The sequence below is a fragment of the Echinops telfairi genome, unplaced genomic scaffold (genome assembly GCF_000313985.2).
Source record: "Echinops telfairi isolate 266 unplaced genomic scaffold, ASM31398v2 ScPeMD7_7469;HRSCAF=8507_1, whole genome shotgun sequence".
NCBI classification, from domain to species: Eukaryota; Metazoa; Chordata; class Mammalia; order Afrosoricida; family Tenrecidae; genus Echinops; species Echinops telfairi.
The window spans coordinates 105903964-105910195 of record NW_022111373.1 but is presented as its reverse complement, the minus strand read 5'-3'; positions in this window follow the sequence as shown (position 1 = coordinate 105910195).

Genomic DNA, 6232 nt, shown 5'->3' with positions numbered 1-6232 from the left:
ATCACAATGATCTACCTATAGCCCCCTCCCAGGGGGATGGACAACAGAAAAGTGGGTCAAGGGAGACATCGGTCAGTGTAAGACATGAAAAAAAATTAGTTATCAATGGTTCATGAGGGAGGGAGGGGGTAAAGAGAGGGGAGAATGAGGAGCTGATACCAAGGGTTCAAGTAGACAGAAAATGTTCTGAGAATGATGATGGAAACAAGTGTATAGATATGATTGACACAATAGATGGATGTATGGATTGTGATATGAGCTGTATGAGCCCCCAGTAAAATGATTTTTAAAAAATCCTCTGTATTGGAGGAAGCATAGCTACAGTGCTACTTAGAGGCGAGCATGGCAATAGTGCATCCTACATACTTTGAAAATATTGTCAGGAGAGACCAGTCCCTGGAGAAGGACATCATACATGGTAAAGTGGGGTGTCAGTGAAAAAGAGGAAGGCCCTTAAGGAGATGGAGGGACACAGTGGCTGCAACAACCGGCTCAGACGCAAGAACAATTGCGAGGATGGCACAGGACTGTGCAAGGTTTCATTCTGTGTGTGCATAGGACCATTCTGAGATGGAACCGACTTGATGGCACCTAAGAGTAACAATGGTAATGCATTGGTCAGTATTGTTATCTGAAAACCTTAAAAAAAATCAGGGGCATGATCAAAGTCTTAGAGAGAAAGATGTAATCTTTTGTGTTGAAGGAAGACAGAAAGAGGAAAGAAATACAATGACAAGGATAAGTGAAAAGCTCACTGTTATTGAATCACTGTTATAGTAGGGACCCCGAGTATAACTGCTCCATAGAGTTTCCCAAACTGCAAAGCCTTACAGGGGCTGAAACCTTCATTTTCCCCACCCCCAGTAGGTTAGCTGTCAGGTTTAAACTTCCCGTCTTTGCTACGCAGGCCAATGCTTAATCCACCATGTCACCAGGGCTTCTTTGAATTACACAGAAAGGAAATAAAAATATAAATAAAAGAAGACATATTCCAGATAGAAAAATAGATAAAATTTTAGAAAAGGAAATATATGGATTCATAGAAATAAGAAATGAGTCCAACGGAAAATTATAATGGAATATAGTTGCAAACTTAAAAAGACAGTTTGATGTACAAATGTGCTTGATGCAATTGATGTATGGAATGTTGTAAGAACTGTAAGAGCCCCCAATAAAATGATTTTTTAAAAAGGACAGTTTGACATCCCATACTGTGGCAATGATCCTCAATATTAGCAGGTGGGGTTTAAAACATCTTAAGTATATAAAACTAGCTATTCTTTTCTCTTTCTTTTATATTCTTCTAAATTATTTGCAGGTTGTTATATAAACATAAACTGACATATAATAAATTAAATTCTCCAAATCTTGCTGGTTCACACTCTTCATTCCTATTTTAAATTAAACAAACAAACATATTTTTTAAAACAAGTTTGATCATTATATTACAGCCTAGAAAATACTAGGAATATGTTGTTGTCTCTATGTATTAGAGCTTAGGTTCTGAGTGCCTTTTTTGCAGAAGAGTATAAATGACAGCGATAGTTCAAAATCCATTTGCACAATCTCCAAGTGAATCATGCTTCCACTGAATTCCTTCTAACTATTAACCAGGATATGAATAGTTTTGCCCTCAGACAGAGTGCATTAGAAAATGGATTACCTCAAGTACTCCTGCAATTCAAGAACATTTTGTTTTAATAACCGGGCATTCTGTGATACTCACCTTTCCAACACGATCACTGAAGACAAAATGGGTGCATGAGCAAATGTGGTGAAGAAAGCTGATGGTTCCCAGCTATCAAAAGATATAGCATCTGGGGTCTTAAAGGCTTGAAAATAAGCGGCCATCTAGCTGAGAAGCAACAAAGTCCATATGGAAGAAGCACACCAACCTGTGTGATCATGAGGTGTCCATGGGATGAGGTATCAGGCATCAAAAACCCAGAACAAAAACCATCATATCAATGTGAATGAGGGGGAGTGCAAAGTGGAGACCCAAAGTCCATCTGTACACAATTGGACATCCCCTTACAGAAGGGTCACAAGGAAGAGATGAGCCAGCCAGGATGCAGTACAGCACCGATGAAACATACACCTTTCCTCTAGTTCTTTGATGCTCCCCTAACCACTATCATGACCCCAATTCTACCTTACAAATCCAGTTAGACCAGAACATGTACACTGGTACAGATAAGAGCTGGAAAAACAGGAAATCCAGTACAGATAAACTCCTCAGGACCAATAATAAGAGTAACAATACCAAGAGGGTAAGGGACAGGTGGGGTGGGAGGAAAAAAGGGGAGCTGATCACAATGATCTTCATATAACCCCCCCTCCCAGGGGGATGGACAACAGAAAAGTGGATGAAGGGAGAAATCAGACTGTGTAAGACATGAAAAAATAATACTAATTTATAAATTATCAAAGGTTTATGAGGGAGGGAGGGGGAAAATGAAAATCTTATATCAAGGGCTCAAGTAGAAAGAAAATATTTTGAAAATGATGACAGTAACATATGTACAAATGTGCTTGACACAATGGATGTATGTATGGATTGTGATAAGAGCTATACGAGCCCCCAATAAAATGATTTAAAAAAAAAAGAAGAAAGTGGATTACCTCTTCTACCTTGGCAGTCAGTCCAGGGAGTGTCCTGGATGTGTCTCTTGTGTAGAGCACCTTACTGGAGGTGGTACAAGGGGTCTGATAGCCATGAATGAAGCCCTGTCAGTCATGCCCTGACTATCCTGTTTGGAAGTCTCTGGTCCAATCTTGTAAACTCTTCTCTCTAACATGCGTGTCCCAGTCGTGGCTCCATTCCTGCTTGAGTTGTCCCAGCTGTAATGTATGGATCTGCTCCAAATTATGAAGTTGTGATAGTGCATGGCTGACTGGACCATACATTCTGGACATAATTATGGTTTCTCTCAACTGGATAATGAGTTTGTTTGTTTTATTTAAGACTTAATAAATCTCTTCCTTGAATTATATTAGAATTTCAGGTTCTTTTGTGCTCTAAAATATTGTTATACAATCTTATTTTTCCTGTGCTTAATATGAATTTGAAGATAATTACATCGTCCTATTTTTTCTCTGTATTTTGTATCTCTTAATATAAATTTTGAAAACAAAACAAAAAGTAGTCCACCAAACTCACCACTATCCAGTCAATTCTGACTCATAGCGACTGTATAAGACAGGACAGAACTGCCCTTGTGAATTTCCAAGTCTGTAACTCTTTATGGGAGTAGAAAGCTTCATCTTCCTCTTAATGGAGCTACTGAAAATTGATGCTTCATTAATTTAGCCAATGAATAGAGATGGAATGCACACCCACACATACTAGAGGTGGAAAGGTACACCAGCCTGTGTATGTAAACTAGTCAGGAAAAAGAGATGACGCCTCATGGGCATCCAGTGGATACGGATGTTGGAAAAACTGAAAGCAAGGTACTATTTTATAGTCGAATACAGTGTGAAATCATAGTAAATGTTACTCCAAACTGCTGTCAGAGACTACTTTGTTTGGTCAGTGAAAAAAAATACTGCACGTGGGTGAGTACAGGGAGTAGAAATTTATTTTCTCGCAGTCTCATAGTCTAAAGTCTAAATTTAGAGATCCTCTCCAGGAACTCTGGTGGCCTTGTAGGTTAGGTGTTGGATTACTACCCACAAGATTGCTGTGTCAAACCCATCAGCTGCTTCATGGAAGAAAGATGAGATTGCCTTCTCCCATAAAATCAGAATCTTTTCAATGGTAATGGTTTTGATTTTTTTTCTTCTCACTGAGAAATTTCTTTCCCTTTCAAACTCCCTCCCTCCTTCTCTCTCTTTCCCTATGATTGAGAAAAGTTCTTGACTTTTTAGCTTCCATTCTTTGACTCTTTGGTCCTCTTTATGTGGTGTGGAATCTATCTTCTCCTATCTCTGATTAATTGGTCATTTTTATATCTCAACAGTTATTGATGTAAAAGAGAGCATATGACCTCTTGTTGGAACCTAGAAACCCATTCTCAATGGCATGACAGCCACAGGAGCATGGTTGCTGTCATTCTTAGGCACCAGCCAGTCAGTTCCAACTCATAGCAACTTTTTTTTCACAACAGAATGAAGCCTTGCCTGGCACTGCTGTCCTCAATTGTCCCTGGGCTGAGATCCCTAGTGCATCCCCTCTTAATCTAGCTTGCTGAGGGGCATCCTCTTTTTTTTTTTTTTTTTTGCTGACCTTCTATTTAATCAAGCAAGATGTCCTTCTTTAGATATCAGGTACCCCTTGATAGCATGTCAGAAGTAAATGAACCGAAGTCTGACTATCTTTTCTTCTAAGAAGCCTTATGGTTGTCCTTCTTCTAAGGCTGATTTGTTCTTTCTTCTGGAATCCATGGTGTGGTGGGGTGAAATTTCTTAATATAATTCTTCTGCGCTATTCTCTGTAATTCCCACCAATTGATTGGGTAGGACTATGTGAATAGAGTGCGTGTAACTCTGTAGTTAGTGCCATGAGTTGGTTCTGACTCACAGATATACAACAGAGTGAAATACTGCAGGATCCTGTGCCATCCTCACAATGGTGCTTGTGTTTGTGCCCATTTATAGAGCCACTGTGTCGATCCATCTTATGGAAGGTCTTCCTCTTTTTCGCTGACCCATGCTCTTTTACCAAGCCTGATGTCCTTCTCCAGGGACTAGTCTTTCCTGACAAGGTGTCCAAAGAACTTGAGATGAAGTCTCCCCATCCTTGCCTCTAAGGGGCATTCTGCCTATACTTATTTCAAGACACATTTGTTTGTTCTTTTGTCAGTCCATGGTACATTCAATATTCTTTGCCTGGATCATAATTCAAATGTATCAGTTTTCCTTATTCACTGTTCAACTTTCACGTGCCTGTGAAGCGATGGGAAGTACCGTAACTTGGGCCAGGTACCACGGCTTGGGTTGTGGTGAGGTGCTGTCAATTTCATTCCAACTCATAATGACCCTGTGGACATCACAAAGAAACACTGCCGGATCCCGTGTCATCGTCACTGTCATTCTTATCTTTGAAGCTAAATGTACAGGGTAATGCATAGTTTGATCTCCTGACTGCTTCCATGAGCATTGATTGTGGATCCAAGCCAGAGGAAACCCTTCACAACTTCAATATTTCATCCTTTTATCATGATATTGTGATTGGCATAATGGCTACACATTGCACTGCTAACCCCAAGGTCAGCAGTTCAAAACTGCCAGATGCTCTGAGGGAGAAAGATTGGGTTTTCTACTCCAGACTAGAGTTATAGTCACAGAAAGTCACAAGTGGCTGTTCTATCTGTCTTAGGGGGCACTATGAGTCAAAATTGATTTGAAAGCAGTGAGTGGTTTTTTGAAATTATCATGATGTTACCTATGGGTCCAATTGTGAAGAATTTGTTCTTTACATTAAATTGTAATCCATCCTGAAGGTTGAAATCTTTGCTCTTCATTAGCAAGTGCTTCAAGCCCTCCTCCTTTTCAGGAAGTAAGGTTGTGTCATCTACATCTCACAAGTTGCTAATAAGGCTTCCTTTAATACTGATGCCACATTCTTCTCCATATAATCCAGCTTCTCTGATGATTTGCTTGACATACCCCGACAAACACCTTTCCTGATTTTAAACCTTGCAGTATTCTCTTGTTCTGTTCACACAACTCTTCTTGATCCATGCACAGGTTCCTCATAAGCACAATGAAGTGTTCTACAATTCTTCGTCCTCTCAAGCCTATCCATAATTTGTTATGATTCACACAGTTGAATGGCTTTGCACAATCAATAAAACACAGTAAACAACAAACACTGACAAATCAGTATTAACAAATGAAACTTTAAGGTCTGTGTTATTATTTCTAGAAAGCTGATTCTGACTCATGGCAACATATTTATCATATTAATCATAATATAATTGGATTTTAGTAGCCTTAAATCACAGTATAAATCACTTGGATATGTTTGTCATCTCCCACATGTCATGAATATCAGGTTCAAGATTAGAATTAAAAATATCAGACTTCTATTTTACATTTCTCCACGTTACTTGTGAATTTGAACAACAGTCTCTGTCATTTATGAAAAGGATGGCACCTACTTCCATTCTGATGGCACTGTTAGATGTGTCCTAGTGTCCAGGGTTAGTGCTCAGAATGAATTTCCTTGGTTTACAATGTCTAGTTTTAATGCAACATTTTCTTTTACTAGTTTGAGTATTTTCACATT